The following is a 15,828-nucleotide window of genomic DNA, read 5'->3' as shown; positions in this document are numbered from 1 at the left end:
TTCAACTTCTCATATTAGAGAATTATGATCCCATTTTCAAAAACAGAAAGATCAGTTTTGGTCCCTAATTTCGAAAGATCCAATTTTTCCCCAAATCAGCGCGAAATTTGTTAAAAATGATCTTCTGTTTTTCAGGTACCTCCGAACCGAGGATGTAAATCAAATTGTTGGTTATTGTTTGTTATGATGTTAACTAAATTGTTTGTTTTTTCAATAGACTAGTCAGCGAGAGTTGGTCTCGAGTGTGTGGAGGATCTGAACAAGAAATAGTCATAGACCATGACGGGAATGTGATAGACTGTAATGCAGAGGCGGATCTAGGGTTTTCTTGAGGATGGAGCGGATTTTCAAAAATGTTCAAAAAATTGTGTCGATCTTTTTTTTTTAGGTCTACCAAACTGCTTTTACGAGCTCTCCCAAAGCATACAAAAGACTCTGTTTTGGTAAAATATTGTGCGCCGCAGGCAAAATTTTGAAAAAAAAAACATGGCAAAAAGGCATTTTTTGGAAAATTTTGACCAAAAAATCGCGCTTTTTCGGCGCCCCCCCCCCCTCAAATTTAGTACATATTGTCGCCGAAGGCGCCTTTAGAAATTTTTTAGGGTCCGTCACCGAATATGGATATCTCAACATAGTACAAAGGGGGGCCCTTTGGGGTCGAATCCCTGAGGGGGGAGGCCCCCCTCCTCTATATCCGCCCCTGCCATAATGTATGACATCTATACCTAACTGACTCTCGAAGTTAATTAGAAAATGTATAAATTAGTTGAATATGATGTCCAAATAATGAGTTTTAATTGACATTAATCGTAATTTTAGTACGAATTCTAGTTTTGTTAGCACATTAAAAGCCGCAACAGATCGGGAGTCCTTATTCGATGTATCAGCAAACCGAAATAAATTAAACTAGATCAATTAACCGAAATTGATAGAAGTTGCATCGTTGAATTACGTAATCACATGAAATGAAGACTCAGATTTGTCCTGTTTGATATTTATTTGTTTTGCAGAACAAGAATTGGAAAAAAAAATTGAAACTAATATCCCGTTGTGTGTCATGAGCCTATGTTAAGTCAATTCTATGAATCTTCACAACCGTAATTGAAGTAATTTTCAGTTAATTCGATTTGCAGGTTTCATTAACTACTGAGACTTGGTTTGCTGGGTCTTTTCTGGTTTGCAACCTAAACTTATCGATTTATTAATTGAGTTTCTGTTTTTATTGAAGTTTTTCCATTGGAAGTAATTTCAACCAATCAAATTTAACATTTTTATCTAATTTTCAAAAAAAGTACAACAAATCAGTTCTGAGCCGTACAGCAGAAAAGACCCGGTTTACTGAACGCAACTCGATGACTGGGTATCATGAACCTTAAATAAATACCATTCCTCTGATTGGTCCCCTAAATCTTTTGTCCCTCTATGGCAACAGCCAAGGCAAATTTGAACATTTTTTATCCATTTTTAGGCTTTAGCTTATTTCTACAGTTCCGACGATTTTGTTTTTTCTAGACGTAACTTGAAAACTGTGATTTTAATGCAAAAACCAGTTTCTAAAATGGGCGCATCAGAAAACTATCAAAATCAATGAGAATCTATAATATCAAGACAGAACAATCCCACAAAGCAGTCGACAAAAAACATCAATCACTATGTCAAAATTGTTATAATATTTTGCTGTTTTGCCACTATTGCGTTTAAAAATGTAGAATTGGTGATTCTACTGTATTACATGCTATAGTAACCTGAGCGTAAGATTGATTCGTCATTAAGTTAAGTAGTATAGTAAACAATTAGTTAAGTTGCAAAATCAACCAAAACAAACAGACTAAGCAGGAATTTCAAACGTTACCGATTTTGAAAACCCCCCCGCAAATGGAAACTACCGGGGCTAGCTTTATGAAACTCAAAGGACGGATACTAGAGATGATTTGACCCGGGCATGCAAAAATCCAGACCCTTGGGGGGCAAGTGATAACGGTCTAGTTAAGGCCTAGTTAAGGGAAGCTTAAGTTTAGAATCCCAGACTCCTAGGAACCCCATTTCGGGTTTTATGCTCCAAGTAAACAAACCCACCCCTAACTTTCGGAAGTCGTTTCTCGGCCTCCAATGATCACAGGGAGCTGAAACTTGGAGGGATGATAGGTAGTGGCAAGGCACATCTTGTATTATAATTGGAACCAAATCCGGCGGTTGGATCGGAAGCTATTAGCACTTGAAAAAACACCCCTAGACCGGAAATAAGCACTTTACGCGAAACGATGAACGGTTGCATAATGATTTTATTGCGGCAATGGACCTACGATACGAACCCTGAAAAAAGACCCCTCATGAGTGAAAAGCCTCCGGCGACTCCTTTCGGTGTTAATAGCCTTTTCCCGGAGAAAGTAATAATGGACCTTAGAAATAGTATAACTAGTGAAGTATCAATGGAATATGAATGGAACTTGGTATTTAGGACCCCCGTGGGGTTCTGAACCCAAATATAGAAGGTTGACACCTGGGTGACCTTAAGTTGACCTTTGGGCGTTTTGACCCCAAAATTGCATGGAAAACCTCGAGATTAACACCGGAAAGTGGCGTAATCCCCAGCCCAACCCCTGGAAACCTTGCTAAAAGCTGGGAGGAAAACTTATATATTGGGAACTAGAGCAGAAGCTGATAGAGGTAAATCTTTTACATTGCAACCTTGGAGTAGTAGAGTTAATTCAAAGTGGACTTGGTAAACTTTGGGTTCAGTTTAGCTTGGTGAGTGATCTATTAATAGCCATTCAACTAGACTAAAGAAACCTAGTTCCAGAGCAATCTGATGGTAATAGGACCTAAGCATGGGAATTGAGTCTCCTAAATAGTATGAACGGACAGGGAATTCACTTGGCTTCCCGGAGTTGACATTTGGTTTAAGTTGACCCCTAACAGACAGACTACGTTCCCCTGATAGCTAGAATGTCAGGACTGGAATAGTACAGATCAAAATTTTAGATGCTGGGAAGGAATTAGCTACCCATGAAAAGGGTCTCCACCAAACCTTAGGAGGTCGGAACATTAACGGGATAATTAAAATAAAGACCTTAGAAGGATCACTGAGTAAAAATAGCATGGTTTGGAAGTTGAGTTGAACTCGAGGGCTGAAGTCACTGAGGTCAGGAATTTGCTGATTAGAATCGTATGACATTTGTTTGCTTGGTCCAATTGTGACACCTACCGCATACCGGGTATCTAGTAAGTGTGAAAAGATTGATAAAAGAAACCGAAGTTGGCACGTGGCAGAGTTGACAGGGGGAGGGATATAGTCTTAAACATGTGCGGAGGGGTGATTTAAGCGGATGTCAGGACTGATCGGGAATGGCGTGACTTAACTAAAACTAAGTGTAAAGAAAAATAAAGAATTGGAGGGTACCGGAGAGCCTGTAAGAGTCAGAACAGTGCTAGCTACCATTAAGAGTAGTTGGTTTTCGTCAGAGAAGAGAACAGTTGTTGGCTACTATTAAGAGTAGTTGGTTCTCAGTCACAGTAGAGAACAAGTTTTGCTAGTGAGCGAGTTGCGCTGGAACCCGAGTTTAGTACTGGGTTGAACTCTTTGTGCGAGCGAGTTGCGTTTCAACACGAGTTTAGTACCGGGTTGAGTTAATATTGTGAGCGAGTTGCGCTGCTGGAGTAGGCGAGTTTAGAATTGCGTCAAGCGAAAATTGACGAGCGAGATAACGAAGCGATTAAACGGAACGAAACGCGGGCTTCGTTATAGAAGTTGCTAAATAGTAGTAGTTAGCTCATTAAGGGCACTGTAAATTGCTTTTTCTTCCTTTGCGATTGAGAATTTACTTATTGTGCCCACAAAATGCTGAACTAGCTAGAAGCCTAAGAGGAGAGCCGAAAAGGGCCTAAATTAAGGGGGAAGTTGCGTATTCCTTTGATCGGCCGATTTAGTCTGACCACCAACATAACCCTTTCGGGATTGTAGATAATACCGTGTCCTAGTGTCCCCCGCTATTACAAAGTATAAAGGAGAGAAACTCTGCGGCCGTTAAGTAGAAGGAAAGCTTGCTTAGAGGAGAGGACTCCCCGGAAGAAGTCTACAAAAAACCTGCAGTTTCAAGCAGTGAGTTACAAATTAGAATGTCAATAGGTTGAGTCCTTGGTGTTCCCATAACTCTTTTTTTAGCCAATTTTTGACTGCTTCCGTGTGATTTGCAGGTTTCATAGTTCATAGGGGCAAATGACTTATGAGACTGAAACACTTTTAGTTGTAATTTAGACGTGTCGAGAAAACTGACAAAAAAATCAGGCTAAATTAGTCAAAATTTGATGAAGTTAGACAAAATTGGATGGCATCCCGATTCAATTTGGCTCAAATCTCAACATTACATAAGCTTTGGTTATTTCTTGTTTTTAATTTTGTTCGCCTAATTTAGCCACTTTATAAAAAAGTTTTTTTAAAGAAAAGTTTATTTTTAAGAATAGTTAATTTTTTTTTGTGAATTTTTTTTCTTGAGTTACGGTGTTGGTAACAATCTGACGACATTTTGATCAAAAGGAGCAAATGAAAAAAATCAATCTCAGTCAGTCAAATATAGAAGGATGAAATAGAACCATTTTAAGAAAAACCCTCATGAAAAGATTACAAAAAAAATTTCGACTGGTTTACTATTTCGATAATATTGTTCTCATTTTAATTTATTCTCAAATACTTATACCTAGTTTGTGCCTGAAAGAATTCTTTTGAGTGAACAAAACATTTAGGCTGGTAAAAAATGATGCATCTGCCTGGTTCTATAGTGAAGGTAGTAATTTTTTTGATTGTGGGCATATTTTCATGTAGTTTGATTAAAAATAAAAGGCTTAAATAACACTTTTGTTTCCAGTTCTTAACACTACGATTGCTTTTCATTTGCATGACCAATTTTTGTTTCAAGTTTTCTTCTTCTTTCACAACTCCTTAAGACTCCTTATCACCAACTCCGCAAATTGCAAAGGTAAGATCTGATTTTTAAAATGAGTGGTATTTGGATTATTTTATTAATTAAGCAAATTGCAACACTTTTGATCGGCTAAATGCAAACAGGGGATTTGTAATTTTATCTTTAGCCTCATGTGAAATACTTAATTTGAAAACGGTCATGAGTGTTAAGATTGTCTTAATTAGAAACCGGTAATTGGTATAAAAAAAGGGATTATCTTGCTGTGTGCTGGTAAAAGTAATAATCGGAATTATTACCAACCGGGTTGCCTAATTTTGTGGGCCAATTTTGTAGTTTGAGACAGTGAGTGTCGAAACTTGGTTTGCCTTGACCGTGAAAATCTAAAACTTGAGATTTTCAGACTGAAATCTGGTGACAAACTTTTTTTTCGAAAACTTTTGAAATCAATTTTAGACTAACTTAATCACAACATACTGAAATACCTTCAGACTACCTGTACAATTCCTTGTGATATATCTAATAAAAGTTTAAAAAATCTGCCCTTTGCCATAGTTTCCTCTAGTCATTTTTCAATGGCGTGGTCGAAAAAGCAAACAATGTTGTTATGATGGCAGGACAACCTACCGTATTCTAAACTATCCTATACCAGTCTGCCCTCTGCCATTATACCCTACATACCAATCTACCCTATACTAATGTGCCCTTTATAACAATCTACCCTATGTCGATTTGCGGCGTAATTGATATAATCTTTCAAAGTGCTAATTATAATCGGAAAGATAACAGCACACGTGTTAATTGATTTGAGTCCAAATTTTTGGACTCAATTTGAGTTTTTCACTTAAAAAAAATGTTCAAAAAACTCAATGGCAAGTTTTGCCTCAAAGTCTGATATTTGTCTCAACTAACAGATTTTGATCCCTAATTTACAAAATTCCGTTCAATAAAGAAACAAAAACTACCTCATCAATTTTCCTCAACATTTACCGAAATGAAGCAAATTTCTTGGGGTCTCTTATAACACAGTCGGAGAACGCTTTTAATCGATGGTCACGAGTTTACCAAGTTACAGGAAACAAAGAATGGAAACATTCTCTGGAACTGTTCAATGTGGGGATTTCATAAAAGCAAAAAGACAGCTATAAACCGAGATAACGACCTTACTTCCTGTAGAAATGAACGCAATCACGAAGTTTTTGTTGGCCGTTCAAATGCAAGGCTTCTAGTGCAGAAAATGAAACACGTCTCAAAAACTCAGAGAGTACTTGTCAATAGCATCATTATAGCTAACTACATGCTGTCTGTGTCGGAAAAAAAGCGGTTCAATTAGCTCTTCTTTGGTGATCGGCGATTAATGGGGCACTCAATCACAGAAAATAAATGAGAGACCAACAGTGCCTCCAATTGTCGACAGACGTTTGGAGATACTGAATCAATACGAAACTTTTTGCATCTTCGATAGCGGCATCAAAGATCTAGAAAGAGTGCTGTCTTTTGGAGATCGCTACAAAATCCAGATTTTGATTTTACATAGAGATGTTTGGCTGTGTGACGGACATTCAAAGTTTGCCCTGTCCAATTTTATCAACTTAAAACCATCCACATTCAACTCGCTGGATTTTAATCCCACTTCATGCATTTGTTCACTGTTGCCAAACAAAAGAGCACACTTACAAGAAGCTACTGAAAGGATCAGTCATCGCCAACGACAACAAGCCTCACCGCATTATCCTCGATTTTGAACGTGCAACACTAAATGTTTTCGTCAGTCATCATACCGGAGCGTTAATGTTTTCATTCATTTCAAGCGCTCAACTGAAAAATATACGAAGTGGGCCTAAAACGACTGTATGAAACTAATCACGAACTCAATTTGTCGTTGCGCTTAATTCCAGCGATAAGATTTCTACCAGTTGAAATGGTCACTGCCGCTTTCGACTTGGTTATTGAAGAGATCGAAAAAGTGCTTGCTCAGTTTGATCTCGACAACCATATCACTGAAAAACTTCATACTTCCAACGCAGTACATCAAAGGCGAAACCGTCGGAAGGAATTCTCGTGACCCTCCTTTTCTAGTAAACCTTTTGATTCATTGCGAAGAAGCAGCTGCTGGATTAATAAGGACAAAAAATGCCGTAGAAGGCTGGCAACCTGGCATTGCTACTCACTATAAAGGAAATCACGCATACATTCACACATGCCGTAGAAGGCTGGCAACCTGGCGTTGCTACTCTCTTTAAAGGAAACAACCCATACATTCCTGCCAATCAATATAATGAAGTCAGTGGGCAAAAACAGCAACCCCAGCGGCAAGAAGTACAAAGAATTGAGTGAGAAAGTGAAAAACTTTAGCAACAATTTTAAGGACTCTATTTTAAAAAATTTGTATTCTCTCGCGCAATTCAGTCGTTTCTAATTATGTTTATTTTATCAAACTTATTGGATGTTTCGAAAAACAACTGAATTTCTGAAAAATATGTACTTTTTGAGGCTCCCATGGCCTTAGAGGGCTGATAATTTGTGAAGTGATAGAGGCCAATATCAAAAGAATTTTACTCTCTTCCTCACCCCCTCCCCTTCCTTCTGTGATCAACTAGTCAAATCTTTAGTAATTTTCGAGTTTCATTCAAATTTTGACTTGTTGTTGATCTTTTAAACTTTCGATTTTAAAACACATTCATTATCCGCTAAGCTATATCGACTTGGTGTGATATGATTTTTGCTCGTTTAAGAAAAAACCGCAACGCATTTCTATCGCAAATTTGGATTAAAATTTCTGTTCGTTAATGCTTTGAACTCATGTCCATTTTGAATCAGCAAATTTTACGTTAATTTAACAATTAATATTTCTGTGACTTGTTCGGAAATAATATGTTTCGGATTCTTCAAGAAGATGGGGTAAGTTTCATTTCTTTTAATTATAAATTAAAATAGTACAGGGTAGATTATATAGGGTTGATTGGAATAGCGTAGAATGTCATGGAATTGTTTTTTTTTGTCAGACATCTATTCTAAAGTCAACAAAGTTTTGAATAAAAAGCAGACATCTCTCCTTTCCTCAAGGAGTCCAATTTCCGGCTCTTTGGTATTTTCTAGTTACATAAAAACTTTTTTGAACGAAACTACATCAATTAAGGGGACTCAAACGCCAACAACCTGACATTTTTTTCCAAATCTCCGAAAAGAGCCTTAACTTTTTTTTCAATTTATCAATGTTTTATTTTAATTTTGAATAGTCAAACGTTTTTTTTTTAAAATTCAAATCATTTTAAAATTTAAAAAAATTTTCTACAAAAATTCACTTTTTTTAAAATCTCAAAGAAGTGCTTGAAACCAACTTTTGACTTTTTGAAATAAAAATCCATCTGCGGCTCCCAAAGTTTAGGCAAGTAGAAATACTATTTGGGATTGTTTGGATGAGAAAACTCGTTTGATCATCTGAAAAAAGTTCATCAAAATGTTTGACAATTTTTTGGAAAATTTGATAAAACTATCTCCAACTTATCGATGTAATTGACTTCCCTTCCATAATGTTCGGTCTTTATTTAAAACTTTTTTCAAATGTCATTTTTTTGGCACTTCGATCAGTCTGTGTACTAAATTTTCCGTCGCAAAATCTTTGATCAGACTATCTAACTCTTAAATGGATGATCATCAAACTGCGAGCTTGACGCGGCTCATCTCACAGTCACACTACACTACAAAAGTTTTTTTAGTTTTAATAATTAAGCGAATTGCAACCATATTTGCTTGGCTGAATGCATAATGTGGATTTGGAAATGCATATCTGACCTCACTTAATATACTCAATTTGAAAATTGTTATGATTGCAAGAGGGTGAACAATGGTCTTAAATTGAAACTAAGTATCGGTACTAGAGGATTATTAGTATATGGATGAATATTGTCGGTCAAAAACGTTAAAAAATCTCAAAATCGGATTTATTACTGTCCGGTTGACAATTTTTGTGGGTCAAGTTAGTAAGATCATTTATCCACGAGGGATAGGACCAACATACGAGCTGTACAGCTCATCACGGCGAACCGCTGTTTTGACCCTGCTTAAGAACTTCATGCAATTTTTTTGGCTATTTTTCTGGGCTGGGTAATGTTGCCTCACCCTCAAGCAACGAGCACGGATCATGGTGGGCCTCGAACATCCGACCTTTCGATTGAGAGGCGGAAACCTAACCACTTCACCACTGCTCCCCTTTAACCACTTCACCACTGCTCCCCTTAAGTTCGTAGCTTAAGACAGTAAGTGTTGAAACTTTGGTTGTCTTGACCGTGAAGGTCCAAAATTTGAGATTTTTAGACTGAAATTTGGTGACGAATACGTTTTTTTTTTTTCGAAAAGTTTTAAAGAAAACAATTTAAGACTAGTTTGGTCAAAATATGCTGAAATACCTCAAGAATCCCTATGCATTTCCTTATGATATAGCTATTATAAACGAAAAAAAAATTTGCGCTTTGCCATAGTTTCCTCAAGTTTGTCGTATTGAGTAATTTAGTTCATTTCCAAAGCTGTCAATCAATTGTTCACTCTTGGTGCTAGACTAATTGATTAGCAGGTGTTTGTCCTTGGATCTGTCTGTCACCCTTGGATATTGTTTCTAACCACTCTTGATGCTAACTTTGCAAGATTAAGTTACTGTATATTTATCTCGGAATTAACAATTGCTCGACGATCGTTTTACCTTCTCGACATGGCGCAGCCAGCAGGATTAGGTGGGGGAAAGAATCCACTGGGCATCACGGGATTTTGGCCAGCAAAATGCACGGAACCGCCAATGATGTGGGAATTCTGGATCAACAGATTCCAATGGGGAATGGTCGCCAAACACTCGCTAAATCCAATGAATTTTTATTTCGCCGCGAATCTCACAGCCGCACAAATTACTGACTTGCCCGCGGAAGTAGACGGAAAAAATCGGCGGGAATCGGAAATGGTGTTAATTTCGAACCTGTACTTGTGTTTGGGGGAGAAGGGGCAGGATGAACTGCACAAACGACGACCACACCTGGACCTTCAGACGATTCGGTACCCACGGATGATAGACGCGCTGGAAGCGGAATTCAAGAAAGAAAGGAACGAAACATATGAAACGTACCAACTCCTTTCTCGTAAGCAATTTATAAATGAAAGTCTTGCGCAATTCCATTCCGTACTCAGCGGATTGGCAGCGCGGTGCAATTTTGGAACACTAGAGGACCGAATACTAAGAGACGTATTCATCGTTAATATGAATAATCGGGATGCACAAAAAGAACTCTGCAGATCGACAAAAACACCTGAGGAAGTGTACCGGATAGCTCTCTCGTACGAAAGGGGCAGCAAGTATGCATCCTCATACGTTGCCACGGGACCAGCGGGGACCCCTGGATCATCATCAGGAGGAATCCAAATAAAATCGGAACCAGTTGGAATAATCCGGGGAGGTTACCGGAACAACCGTTCAAGGGGCCGGGGCTCTTACCAAGGCCGAGGATCGTATCGAGGAAGGAATCCCCTAAATAACAACAAATGTTATAATTGCGATCAGCAAAATTTCACCAGGGAACATTTGGACAGATGCCCAGCAAAAGGGGTTACATGCAATTTTTGCCATAAAATAGGCCATTTCGAAAGAACCTGCAGGGGCAAACGTGGAAACCAACGAGGACAGGGAGCCGTAGGAATGATACGGGAGAATGTGGACGATCATCAACTAGAAAATTCGGCGGACGAAGAAGCATCACAACACGCAAGTTCCATTGGATGGGTCACTAAGAATCCAGTGGTGCACTCGTGGGACTCTAGCAGTTCTGACGGGGACTATATGGTCATGGCCATAAAACGGAGAGGAGTGACAGAATTGAAAGTTGCTGGGGCACAATTGCCGATGAAAGTCAATGGGAAACCTACTCGCGTGTGGATCGATAGCGGATCCCCAATCTCAATTTTCACAATCGGGGAATTACGGAAAACATTGGGAACATCAGGAGTAAAACTGGACAATCTGACGGAGGAGGATAATGCTTTTCGGGATTATGGAAACAATCCCCTACAGATGATTGGAACAATGGCAGTAACAATCCAATCCAACGGTTGGAAGATCCAGGCAAGGATAAAAATGATCGGGGGGAACCGACCATCAATAATTGGAAGGGATCTGATGCCCCAACTAGGACTCCAGTTGGTGCAACAAACACCGGGGGACCAAATCATGTCCATTGGAGAAGGCAGTCACGACGCACTGGAACCAGAGGAACCAGAGGGGGAGTTGGATTCGTGGCAAACATACTTCAGTAAGCAGTTTTCAAATCTTTTTAGCAGGGTAGGGAAAATAAGAAACTACAAAGTAGCAGCTGAATTTTTTGAAAACCTCACCCCAGTACAACAGAAAGGGCGTCGAGTACCGATTTCGTTGCAAGAAAAAGTGGATGCCGAAATTGACAAATTATTGAAACAGGGTCATATCGAAAAATTATCTGAATGCTCGGACAAATATTTTGTGTCCCCAATAGTAATAACCGTAAAGAAGGATGGATCGGTAAAATTGGCACTAGAGTCGAGGGAACTAAATAAACAAGTGCATAAGAATAAATACCAGATGCCGAATATCGAGGAACTAATGGACACGGTTGGGCAAACGATTAGCGAAAAAAAAAACAGGGAGACGTATATTTCACAACAATGGATTTAACATACGCTTATGGCCAATTGCCACTAAATGCGGAGACGAGCGTCCAGTGCAATTTTTCGCTAATTGGAGGTCGTTCGACGGGTACATACCGGTTCAAAACCGGATTCTATGGCCTCACTACAATGCCCGCGGAATTCCAACGCGCAATGGATTGTATACTCGCCGAATACCCGCAAGCGCACGCGTTTATCGATGATATTTTGGTCGTAACCAAGGGAACGGCAATAGACCACATAGCAACGGTGGAGAAAATTTTAAAGAAACTGGATCGGGAAAATATGTCTTTAAAATTGACAAAATGTAAATTCGCCCAACGAGAATGCGAATGGCTAGGACATAAAATAACTCCGACTGGAATTACTCCATTGGTTAGAAAAACAGAACCAATAGAAGCGCTGACGCCGCCACGGACTTTGTCGCAATTAAAATCGTTTATGGGGTCGATACATAGCTTGCATAAGTATCTACCGGCATTGGCCGAATCATCGGCACCGCTGCGGCCCCTATTAAGCAAAAATAACGAATACATTTGGACACCTGAATGTCAGAACGCGTTCGAAAATCTGAAGAAACAAGTTTGAAACATTGTTGAATTACGGCACTTTGATATCCACAAGGACATTCGCATAGTGTGCGATGCAAGCCATAATGGGCTCGGCGCGGTGTTGGAACAGTTGGGACCAGAAGGATGGCGCCCAATTTCGTTCGCGTCGCGATACCTTAACGAGGCGGAAAAGAAATACTCAACAAACGAATTGGAAATGTTGGCAGTTGTGTGGGGGGCCGAATACTTTAGAAATTACATACTGGACCGAAGTTTTTTGATCGTTACCGATCATAAAGCCCTGATATCCCTTTTGAACGGAAATAACAAGAAAAATAAGACGATGTTTAGTCGTTTAACTCGCTGGTTAGATCGACTAATTCCCTTTGATTTTCAAATTGAGCATAAACCGGGGGCTAAAATTGGTTTGGCGGACTATTTATCACGGCATCCAAGTAAAGAAGGAACGCCAATTAGTACGTATGATAATATGTTCACGGTGGCAAAGATCAACCTAATTCGCACCGCGCTTGGCTTTAATACATCCAGGGGACCTAATACATCCAAGGCACAAAGTTGTACAGCGAATAAAAAGCTTTCTATAAATAGACTGGAAGTTTCGTCATATAACGATTCGGTAGAGGGCGGCAAAACATGTAAGCGGAAATCAACCAATCAGATGCAACCACGTGGTTTAAGCCGACGGCTAAGCGATATGCGCACTGGATTAGTTGGGGCTATTATTCATTCAGAACACAGTTGTTCAAAATTATCCAAATCCAATCTTCAAAATCAGAATATTCTTACATCCAGCCCTCAAAATTTTAAACCGAATAACAACATGGACCGAAACACGCGCAAATGGCAGAAATTTCTCAAACAGCATCCAAGCCTAAATAGTAGTAGCGACGAAATCGAAAAATTGCCCCCAAATGTATCACTAGAAGCCATTACCAAAGAGACAAGATCGATACGCACAAATACAACTCTCTCGTTACCCTCGGAATTCAAAGGAGAAACAGTAACACCAGTGGACCCAAACCTTGTCTGTATGTCAATTATACCGCGAAATTGTAAGATCGTTAATAAAACTACTGCATTACCTGACCTGTTTAACTTAAAATTCATAGAATCAAATTATGTATCGGACCCCCAACTGAGCGCTATTCGCGATCTCATTGTTACACAAGACCCGGAAATTCATGACAAAGTTACTCGAATGAGCCGCTATCACGCTCAATTCGTCAATGATTTCTCAGTGCGGGAAAATGTAGTTTGGATGGACGATAAATTAGCAATCCCAATTAACCTCCAGTCAGCAATCAATAACAGAATACACGCGTACCATCACGGAAAGTCAAATATGTTCGATGCCGCAAAGGACATCTGGTATCCCTACATCTACCGCTCAATAGCCTCCATTGCCGAGGGGTGCCCTGAATGTACTGCAGCCGGTAAGAACTTAAAGACGTTAATAGGAAAAAATCAACTGGGATCTGTACCAGAACCAAAAGAACCGAATGAATCTGTCCAATTAGATTTTTGGGGTCCCATCAATTATTTAAATGAATCCTCTAAATATGTGCTCGTAGCGGTCGACCGGTTCTCTCGTTGGCCATCGGCAATGATCTGTGGAAATAATCGCTCGGACAAAATATTGAAATTCTTGAAGAGTTATATATCAAACCACGGGGTGCCACGGAAAATCCATATCGATCAGGGAACTAATTTCATGTCAAATGCGGTCAAAGCTTTTTGTAATGGGGAAGGCATTGAGATCATTAAATCACCTGTAAACGACCATCGGGCAACCGGGTGTGTCGAGCGTACTATTGGAAGTCTTAAGAATTCAATCCTTACTTTCGCTCACGAAAAAAATCCTGAACCCTTGGAGAAAATGGTCGAACGGGCCCTTGGTGCTCTCAGATTCTCAAAAAACTCAACACTTAGAATTTCGCCTTTTGAAGCTCATCATGGTAGAGAAGCAAACACCGTTTTACGGAATCTTACTAAAAAACCATCGCTGCAGAATCTGGATTGGTCACGGGTAATAAAAACGAAAAATGCTTGTTTAGATGACGCCGATCCTAGTGTGCAAGATATGCCCCATCCAGCCGACACAAACTGGGGTGTACGATCAGATCTCGACTATGACATTAAAAACAGAACCCATGCACGACGCCTTACTGTGGATCAAGCTGGAAATCAAGACGACGAACCGTCGATACGGAAAAGTTCAAATCCCGCAGGGCAACCGGGACCATCCGGATCGTTGTTTCAGCGCACTGGAAACAAAAACTTAAAAAGGTATAGACCAGTTCATTCTAATATTAGATCGGAAAGTGCACATACACTGACGTTAGATAATGGAGTTGTGCTTAGGAAATCGGGAGTGGCCACGAAACCCATACCAAAGAAGAAATCAAGAACCGCAGCCAAATCCGTACTACCGGTACCAGTGATCGAAGCGAAAAAACGGGCTACTCAAATAACACTACCACCGCCAACTCCGCGCGAAGTGAAGGACCGATGGACCAAGCGGACTGCGGAAAAGAAACGGGAGAGGACCGGGCGCCGATTCGAAGAAAATTATTCTGAATCGGAGGACAGCGAGGATCTACCGATTATCTCGGTAAAACGTACTCAACAGCAAGCAACGACCACTCAAGTAGAACGCTCAGCAACAGCAATACCAGAGGCCGAAGCTGAAACCGACCAGGACACCATTCCGGCACTAGGCGGCGAGTTGGATGCTCCAAATCCAGGGGTGCAAGTAACGGAGAATCCAGGGGTGCAAGACCCAACAAACCCAATAACCACCGGAAAGAAAAAGGGAGCCTCATCCAGGAAAGCTAGGCTGGTCTCTTACAGTAGCCAGGGGGACAGCCAAGACGAGACATCATCCACAACGTCTAGAAGAAGTGGGCGGAAAAGAACGGCGGTCACCAAAATGGGGGGCGTAATGATTGATTTTATCAATCAGAACAAGGAAGGAAAAAATTGATCGTCGAATCCTAGAAACTTCAAACTTTGTTAAACTGTTCTAACCCAGGGAGAGGGTGAGTCACTACTGGCTTAAAACTCAATCGTTATCACTATCAGTGATCCTTTAGTTATTAACAAAAAGTCGTCATTTTAAAGCCTGAGTTGTATACTGTAACATGAAGCTAGTAATTCTTTTCAACTATCTGCAATCAATCAACCACCTATTTTTCTAACCATCTATTTCAGTCATTAAAGTAAACCTGCGAAATTATTTCTACTTAACTAAAGTTTTCATTATCGAAGGAGAAGTGTCGTATTGAGTAATTTAGTTCATTTCCAAAGCTGTCAATCAATTGTTCACTCTTGGTGCTAGACTAATTGATTAGCAGGTGTTTGTCCTTGGATCTGTCTGTCACCCTTGGATATTGTTTCTAACCACTCTTGACGCTAACTTTGCAAGATTAAGTTACTGTATATTTATCTCGGAATTAACAATTGCTCGACGATCGTTTTACCTTCTCGACAAGTTGCAAAATGTTTGTTTGAGACTATCAAAGTTATGAAAGATTGATCATGAAACCACTGCCTCGAAGCGGATCGAGTCTGTTTAATATTTCCCCTCTAGGGTACCTAATAACGAAATGCCACCTTTATAAAGAAATAATTCATTGGTCAAGCATATGTAAATTTTGTAT

The 15,828-nt window shown here is 39.7% G+C and overlaps 1 protein-coding gene across 1 annotated transcript in view; it reads right to left on the bottom strand.

Annotated features, from left to right (window-relative positions):
* The window catches only part of LOC134840025 (motile sperm domain-containing protein 1-like), a 484,177-nt gene that overhangs the window by 185,914 nt on the left and 282,435 nt on the right, over positions 1 to 15,828 (bottom strand). The window lies entirely within an intron of this gene.

Source organism: Symsagittifera roscoffensis, chromosome 2 (assembly GCF_963678635.1).
Source record: "Symsagittifera roscoffensis chromosome 2, txSymRosc1.1, whole genome shotgun sequence".
Lineage (NCBI taxonomy): Eukaryota > Metazoa > Xenacoelomorpha > Acoela > Convolutidae > Symsagittifera > Symsagittifera roscoffensis.
Note: the sequence above shows the minus strand (reverse complement) of the source record. Positions and strands in the feature narration are given on the sequence as shown.